Raw genomic sequence first — 9,048 nt, 5'->3', positions numbered from 1 at the left:
GAAAAACAAGCCGACCTCCACACAGAGAAATGGCTCATTTGCAAGCAGTATATTTCTCTCTATGTTTTTCTCCTGCAATTTCTGCATCTCTCAGCTCTTCCCAAAATGAGGGATTAAAGACTGTCAGGAAAGCATTAAAATCAGGAGAAGGCAGCTTGATAAGGAAAACACAAACCTCCTTGTGCAGGCCCTTTGCCTAACAGCATCACTGAACATATGCTGAGTTCTTTGTCTAGAGCAGCGGTTCCCAACCTTTTCTCTAAAACCCTAACCCTAGAATGCTTCTGATATATTCCCGCACCCCTTACAAAAATTTGAAATAACGGCAACGAATTATGCATATACACTATAATTTTGAAAACCCAAGTTTTCGCACCCCCTGTAATATTGTCTTGCATCCCCAGGGGGTGTGAGCACCCCCGGTTAGGAACCCCTGGACAAAACTCAGCAGTACTTTTTCGTGTGGCTGCTGATAAAAACAGGATCGCCAACATGATTGCCAACGTCCGATAACGGATATGGCACAAGAAGAAGAAGAAAGGTCTAGAGATAGAGGAAAGACCTTTATCTTTTTATAGAGATAAATCCCAATAATGCACATTTCAGAAATTAGCTTTGTAGTGTCCCAATCACATCAGTGGAACAGGATATTTTCCCTAGAAACAGAGAGACAAGAAACATGTATGTACACTTTTCTGAATTCAAGCAAAGGCAGAATTATTCTCTAAAAAAGGCAAATAGAAAAGGCTGCTAGATGGGTCCTCTTTCACTTAAACTCTCTCCCTTTTATTGGGATTCGTCTTGGAGCTCAAAGAGTTATCAGCTGTTGGCCCAGCTGAAAGGGAAGTTTGTTCAAGAGCAGTTTCAGAAAGCAGCTTTTCCCCAATTTGGTGCCCTCTCAGTGTTCACATCTGGCTTGCAACAAGATAATGAAAGATGTTTTCCAGTTTCCTCTTGGATGGGATTCACGAGAAAATGTTCCTAAAATGGATTTGTATTGAAATGTCCTCACTCCACAACATTAATTCTTTTCTGCAGATATTTCACTTGCAGAAGTTGTTTGTTGTTGTAAACGATTATGCCATTTTATAATGCACCCCAAAATCTTCTAAATGAACAATATAAGTGGCTTGTAGCCTCATAAATCATATGGAGCAACTCTGACTTTTGCTTGTTTATTTATAAACAATTTGAAAAGAAGCGAAGAATTTCCTCTTTTTGAAATGGGTTTTCAATGTCCATCAGAGGTCATAAGTAATTATTTTAAAGAATATTTTAGATCCCACAAAAGAAATGCAACTTACATGGGGGAAAAACAGAATAAGAAATGTTTCTAATTTATAAAATAATTTAGGTGGCTGAAGAAAACAATTTAAGGCCTTTTGTGTTATACCAAAGACTATATTGGAATTTAAGGCCTTTTGTGTTATACCAAAGACTATATTGGAAGCTATCCATGTTTTTATTAGGCAAAGATTGTAAAAATATTAACTCTGCTAAAGATGTCCTTGGCCCAGGCAGATTGTTCAGTCAAGAAAGATTCGCTTTTGCAAACAGATCCAAATATTCTTAAGCTTCTCTGTTGAATCCTGACAATTGAATTCAAATCTTATATCAATGTCATTATGGTTATTTTGTTATAATCAGTCATGTTTTTACCCTACCTTTGTACATGAATGTGTTCATTTTGAGAAAGCATATGTTAAAGGAATCTGATGTAATTCTAGAAAGTTTTGCAATGATATGGAATTGAATACAGTAGCTGAACGTGATAGGAATAGTATATGAAGGAAGCAATGCAGCCATGAAAATAAATGGAACCGGTGGTAAGTGGTTCAGCACTGAACGTCACTCCCTGAGTTGTTTAATACAGGTAGTCCTTGACTTAGGAGCACAGTTGAACCCGAAATTTCTGTTGCTAAGCAAGGCAGTTAAATGAGTTTTGCCCCCATTTTATTACTTTTTTGCCACAGTTGTTAAGTCAATCAGGGCAGTTGTTAAGTGAATCATGCAGTCTGTCAACGCTATGACAATGGATGTCATCGCTCTGACAACTGAGAATCAGCAGCCATTTTTACTTTTGCTTCTAGCATGCCTTTCCTATTCTTTAGAGTTCAGATTTAGAAGGGGGGATGGGGTAAATGCTTGAGGGATTAGCTAGCCATAACAATGTAGAAGTGTGGGAACTCAAAGACATGGTCTGATAAGGTTTTGGCAGGCTGAGGAGCCGGTGAGAAAAGCTTACGTCTTGCGTTAATTGGGGAAATTAATTTATGACAGCTCTTATGGGATGGGAATTGCAACTTGTTACTTTGTATCTGGGGGGAGGGAATCTCACTTTTGGGTTCAACTATGTAAGTGCCAATATTTTGTTTCCTGAATAAAATGTTCTTTAAGGAAGAATTCTTGCCTTGAAGTTCTTTTACTGGTTTCATCTATCGGAACCATGACACAGTCATTAAGAAAATCTGGCTTCTCCCATAGACTTTGCTTGTCGGAAGCCATCTGGGGAGGTGACAAAAGATGATCACATGACCTTGGGACAGTGCAACTGACATAAATACATGCCAGTTGCCAAGTGCCCGAATTTTGATCATGTGACCATGGGGATGCAGCAATGGTCATAAGTGTGAAAACCAATCATGTTGCTTTTTTCAGTGCTGCTGTAACTTTGAATGGTCACCAAACAAGTGGTTGTAAGTTGAGGACTACCTGTATATTTAAGGATAAATGTATAAAGCATGCATGTGATGACATTGAATATGTGTTGGTGAATACTTGAATGTACATATACTGTTATATGCAGATGAAGGAATCTGAAAACTGAAGACAAGGTAATTGTGTTTCACAGAGAAAATGAAGTGAACCTTTACAGATTCTAAGCGAATGGTAAATATTCAAAGCAAGCTTACAAATTTTTGTGACCTAGGTTATTACAGATAATGTATGTTTGTCAAAGAACGTGAAAATGGCTGTGCACATGAGCACACTTCTGTGTCCATTTCTGCCTGTAGCATTGGGGTCCCACCTGGATTCAGGGCTTCTGCTCAAGGAACAGGTGGGAGTTTGCCGGGAAGGCCTTTGCACAAATCCATCTTGGGTGCCACTTACTCCCATTCCTAAATTGGGAGACTGTGCTTAAGTATTTCATGCTTCAAACAGTTTCTGGTTAGAGAACTTAAGGTACACGGAGCTAGCCTTGAAAGGCATTGCATGCAGTTTTGGGTACACAGTTACTGTTACATGAGTTGTATTGACTCCCACGTGGCTTCCAGGTGCAATTCAAGGTGTCTCTAGTCATCTTTAATGCCCTCCATGGCAGAGGGCCAGTGTACTTGTGGGTTCAAGTGTTCCAATGGTTTATATCTGTCCCACTAAATTGGCAGGATGAGTATGCTCTGGATCCCCTTCATGAAGCTGTGCCTTTTAGTGGAATCCAGCGGTCTAGGACAACTTGCCGTGGGACAACAGTTACACTAATATCGAAAAAATGGTGGAATAGGGTCATTAAAGAAGTGCTTCCAAAAGAGGGACAAAATGAAATGTGAATGACAAAAATTAAAATAATAAATAAATTGAATTGTTGAATTGTCCTGTGGTGAGTTGGCCATGATGAATTGTCCTTCAGCATGTTGGCCATGGTGAGCTGGCCAAAGCAAATTGACCTTGGCAAGATGGCCATGGTGAGGGCTGCAGCAAGTTGGCTGTGGGCAGTTGTCCCACTCCGTCCAGGAGGCATGCCTTCCTCCTGAGATCTGGATAGCACTGAATCTGCTTGCCCTGCCAGAAGGCCCTGAAGATCTGCTTTTTCTTCAAGCCAGATGTTAACTGAACCTGATACATGTATTATGCTCGGCATGGTGAAACAGTTGGGTGAGGAAACTCATTTTTTTAAAAAATAAAAAAATATCTGCTGCCAAGAGGTTTACAGAACAAAATGCATAATACAGTACATGAAGCAATGCAAAGAAAGAAAGATATGAAAGTGACAATGAATGGCATTGATATAACTTGATTTTAACTCTATTTCCTTTTCTTTCTTTCTTTCTTTCTTTCTTTCTTTCTTTCTTTCTTTCTTTCTTTCTTTCTTTCTTTCTTTCTTTCCAGCCTTCAGTTGGTTAGCTTACTTCAATCAGTCAATCAATCAAACCAATCAATTACATCAAAATACTTTATCCTATTATTTTTCAACACTTTGCAAAATATTGCTAATCAAGCATTTTTCAAATATTGCTGAAAGAGGTCAAAATCTATGAATTATAGGAAGAGCTACATTGCTGTCACAAGGTTTCTCTTGTACAGTCTAGAAGAGATGAAGCAACAAAATTGGCTTGGATTGAATGTGGCTGAGTGCAACTCATTCTGGAGTTCATATCAGGTCATGGTCATGGACCAACTGCAAGAGAGCCTTCTCTCTGCCAGTATTCTTTGTCTTTTGTTTGACTGATATATCTGCTTTCATTTTCCTTATAATAATGTTTCTATGGCACAAATAGCTTCCACTGGAAGTAATAGAGCCTGTGTATAACAAAGAATATAAATTCTTCAGACAACTTACTGGAGGTTGCTGAGTAAGTGTGGCTCAGAAAATTGCTACAAAACTATATAATTAGAGAAGTAACAAAGATTTAAAAAAAATGATAATTATGATGATTGATAATAGAGAAGAAGAAGGAGAAGGAGAAGGAGAGGAAGAAGNAGAAGAAGAAGAAGAAGAAGAAGAAGAAGAAGAAGAAGAAGAAGAAGAAGAAGAAGAAGAAGAAGAAGAAGAAGAAGAAGAAGAAGAAGAAGAAGAAGAAGAAGAAGAAGAAGAAGAAGAAGAAGAAGAAGAAGAAGAAGAAGAAGAAGAAGAAGAAGAAGAAGAAGAAGAAGAAGAAGAAGAAGAAGAAGAATCCTCTTTCTAGGAATAGATAGAATTGTCATGTTTGGTTTTATGTAAGTTCTTATTTTCCGTCTTAAAATGCATTTTACTCATTTCTGCATTGACTTACTTGAAAAAAACCTGCTCATTTCCTCTACATTTGTTTCACTATACCACTTCTTTAATAAATACATTTTATCAACATATTGCACTAATCTAATCATAGCTGTATCAGTTTTCCTAACATGTTCTAACATACTTATGTTATGCAGACTTTTCCCCAATATATACATTTTCTATGCATAAATTAGTGGACAACTGAATTGCAAAATTGAAATGAATATGCCAATTATGTTCCAATTCATATATTATTCAGGAAGTACAAATTATCATGCAGACCAAACTAAGCTCTTTTCCCATCCCAAGAAAACAATCTGCTTAAAATAAATCTTTATTTCAGGAGCAAACAGCATGTGCCCTAGTATGGATTTCATCAAGATTCAACTGTTAAGAATAAGAATAAGATTGGAAGACACTAATGAATGACATTTCCAAGGTTATAGAATGCAGTTTGAACTTTAAAAAAACTCCCGCACATTATATGCAAATGTGTATTAAATTCAGTTCTTTATAAACTTCAAACATGAGAGTTAAGAAAATGAACTTCTGAAGGAAGATGATCACTGATACCTTGGATCCTATCTCAAGAAAAAGATTAACATGGGTCAAAGACAAATTTTAAAATTGTCATGGACAGATTTGCCTTTTCTTATCAGTTTTTAGCCCTGAAACATTTAAAATACTATACTATTTAACAAAAGAGTTGAACCTTCTGCATATTGAGTATATATTTTATATCTTTTGTATGCAGCAGTTAGTAAGGCTTTTTCACTACCAGCCCATATAAAGGCTTGTGATCGTCCCATACCTGCTATGTTTTCTCAGAAACCTTGGGCGAGAGATTTCATTTTAGGAATGCATGAAGGTAGGATTGTACTCAGGTATGCCTGTCAGCTAGTAAAATGTTTTCTACATATGGAAAAGATGTTTGATGTTCAGTTTTATTTTTATTTATTTATCTATGCCAGATAGCTTTGCAGGTGGCAGGATTTGGTGGGAGGTCCTTCTTGTTTATGAAGGATGTTTTCAGAGAGTTCATAGCTTCCTTGTCTGTGCTTAGCAATTTGTTCTCTTAAGAACCACAAGGCCAACACACACCAACAATCTGAGGTTTGTTACCAGAGGACAGGCATCATGTCCTCCATATACTGACTGTGCTTCAATGTATAGATTGGAATGGGACAATAAGCAGTATAACCATTTTTCTGTTGAAATCTCTCAGATGGCAACAATATGCTACCTTTCATCTCCCTATGAACAAGGTCTTTTTCACTGCATGGTTTACAGTCATGGCTAAAATATTGTTGTTAGATTTGAGCTACACATCTGCATTTCAAAATAGCAGAGTACTGATAACAAATTAGGGCTAAAATCTAGTGGATGCTTAAATATGAGCAAGTTGCATGGAGAAGATTACTCTAATAATAATAATAATAATGATAAAGTTGGAAGGGACCTCAGAGGTCATTTAGTCCAACCCCCTGCTCAGGCAGGAAACCCTATACCATTTCGGACAAATGGCTGTCCAGTTTCTTCTTAAAAACTTCCAGTGTTGACGCATTCACTGCTTCTGGAGGCAGGTTGTTCCACTGGTTAATTGTTCTAACTGTCAGGAAGTTTCTCCTTAGTTCTAGGTTGCTTCTCTCTTTGGTTAGTTTCCACCCGTTGCTTCTTGTCCTGCCTTCAGGCGCTTTGGAGAATAGCCTGACTCCCTCTTCTTTGTGGCAGCCCCTAAGATATTGGAACACTGCTATCNTGATCTTGATTCTATCCCTCTGTTAATGCAGCCTAGCACTGTGTTGGCTTTTTTGGCAGTTGCAGCACACTGCTGGCTCATATTTAAATGATTGTCCACTAGGACTCCGAGGTCCCTCTCGCAGTTACTACTATTGAGCAAGGTACCCCCTATACTATACCTGTACATTGGTTTATGCCAGCTATAAAGTAAAATTTGTCCATCACTGGAAGGCTAATTAGAAATCTACAAAATCGCTGTCAGATTCTCATTCAAATCTTCACTATTCTGTGACTTTCTTTTTGGAACAGTCCTCTGCTTTACAAGGTTGTTATTGTTGGGCATAGATAGAACAATTGGTGGTGATATGATCTCCTTTGAAGAAAGGTTGGATACAAGGAATTATAATCTCTGCAAAAACTTTAGCAATACCTTCAGAAGGAAAATGAGAATAGATTAAATAAAAGCAATGAAGACTTCATGAATTTTGAAAGTTATCACAGTCTCAGAAATATGTGAACTACAAGAAAAAAATGGTATCTAATGACTAAAAACTGCTGACACCAATCTGCACACTATAATATCTGCTGATAGAAAGTTTAATCTAGACAATATGTGATCTCTTTAGCTACAAATAATTTTGTATTAATAGGAATCTGGGTGCTCTACCTCTTTTTTTTTTTTAAATAAAGTAAGGAAATCCAGTAGAGGGAAGCATTACATAGCCATGTCTGTCAAAGACAGTCTTGTCTTTAGTTGTTTATAGTCAATAATCTGAGTTGAATCCATAAACAAATATGTGTTTTACTATTTTAGCATCTGGCTCAGGGAATAAGATTTCTTAAAAGAAAACTAGCTATTTAAAAAAAACAAAACACCCAGTCTTTTATTGCTAAATGCATCTATACAGGAAGGCTAATGTTTATTCTAGGAAAAAAACTGAGAAACAGACTTTTCCAGGAAAGTTTCTTGGGAATGTTTAGCAAACATATCCCCCTTATGTTGGCTTCACATTATTCTATTTTAGTTATCAAGACAGTTCATTATACACTGACAACAGAAGAAACAACATCTAATCCAATGCTATGTTCCACTGGGAGGTAGAATGCCTAAATATGACACAAAAGCATGACTTCTTCTATATTAATCAACAGATTGTAAGCATATAATATAATATTCCCTGATAGGATTAAATTTATGGTCTTCACTAATGAAACTATAATTTAATTGTTCATTGTTTATGCCAGAGTGCAAGCATATACGACCATGAATGAGCAAGAATGCAACTTTGCATCACAAGCAGTTTTGGTCCACATATCCTACCACATGGCTTTGATGGGTCCTGAACTATAGCTTAAGTGGAATAAAATGACTGATTTAGCTGATAACACAACATATTTTATCTCCCCTCTATTTAGTTTGTATCCCATTGATTTAGAACAGGGCCCCCCAACCCCCAGTCCATGGACCAGTACTGGTCTGTGGCCCATTGGCAATTGGGCCATGCAAGCGGTGGGCGAGTGCACGAATCTCCATTTGTGCAAGCGGCAGGTACATGAGGAACCATCCCCTCCCTCTCTGCTGCCACTACCACCACTGCCAGTCCACAAAGCCAGAAAAGTTGGGGACCACTGGTTTAGGAGAGCCATGAGTCACTACCCATCACCTTAATCATCCTTAAAATTTCTTTCAGATTAAAAATAGAGCAGACATCTGAACCTGGTCAAAAATTAGTGGTAGAAAATAGGTTATTGTGAACTTAAAAGGCACACTTTGAGTCTGATGCTTTTAAAGGAAACTCAATGTACACCAGAGAATTGCTAGCACCTAATTTTGATGTATCAAATAGTATGATTTGCTTCCCTTTCTTTCTTCCCTATACATTGGCCAGTATATTGTATCATACTCAGTAAAGGGTATAGCATTCAACTATCTCTTCTCTTCTATCTCTTCTGGCTCATTGCTTTGCTGCTATATTTCCTCTTGCCTTGCATGCCTCCATAACTTCTTTAGCTGAATCTTGGCATTTTGTATGTTCTACAGAGAACTCAAGTTTCCCCATGGTTCTAATTACCACTCTGAGGGATATTGTTGTCATTTAAATAGTAATGTAATATGAAGGCTACAATCTCCCCCCATCCCCAAATGTATTTGGCTTGGAACCTCCACAAACTGAGCTGTAGAACAGTAGGTGGAGATTAAAATATATGCAAAACCCTTTTAGAAGATAGTTACCCTCAGTCTAAACAAAGTCTCAAGTCACACACATGCACATGCACACCACTCAAACCCATCAAAATTCTGCCAAAGAAAACTTTTGTTTAGAAATTAA

This window comes from Protobothrops mucrosquamatus, unplaced genomic scaffold, assembly GCF_001527695.2.
Source record: "Protobothrops mucrosquamatus isolate PMUCROS unplaced genomic scaffold, P.Mucros_1.0 scaffold78, whole genome shotgun sequence".
Classification (NCBI taxonomy): domain Eukaryota; kingdom Metazoa; phylum Chordata; class Lepidosauria; order Squamata; family Viperidae; genus Protobothrops; species Protobothrops mucrosquamatus.
The sequence above is the reverse complement of the archived record's forward strand: the minus strand, read 5'-3'. Positions refer to the sequence as shown.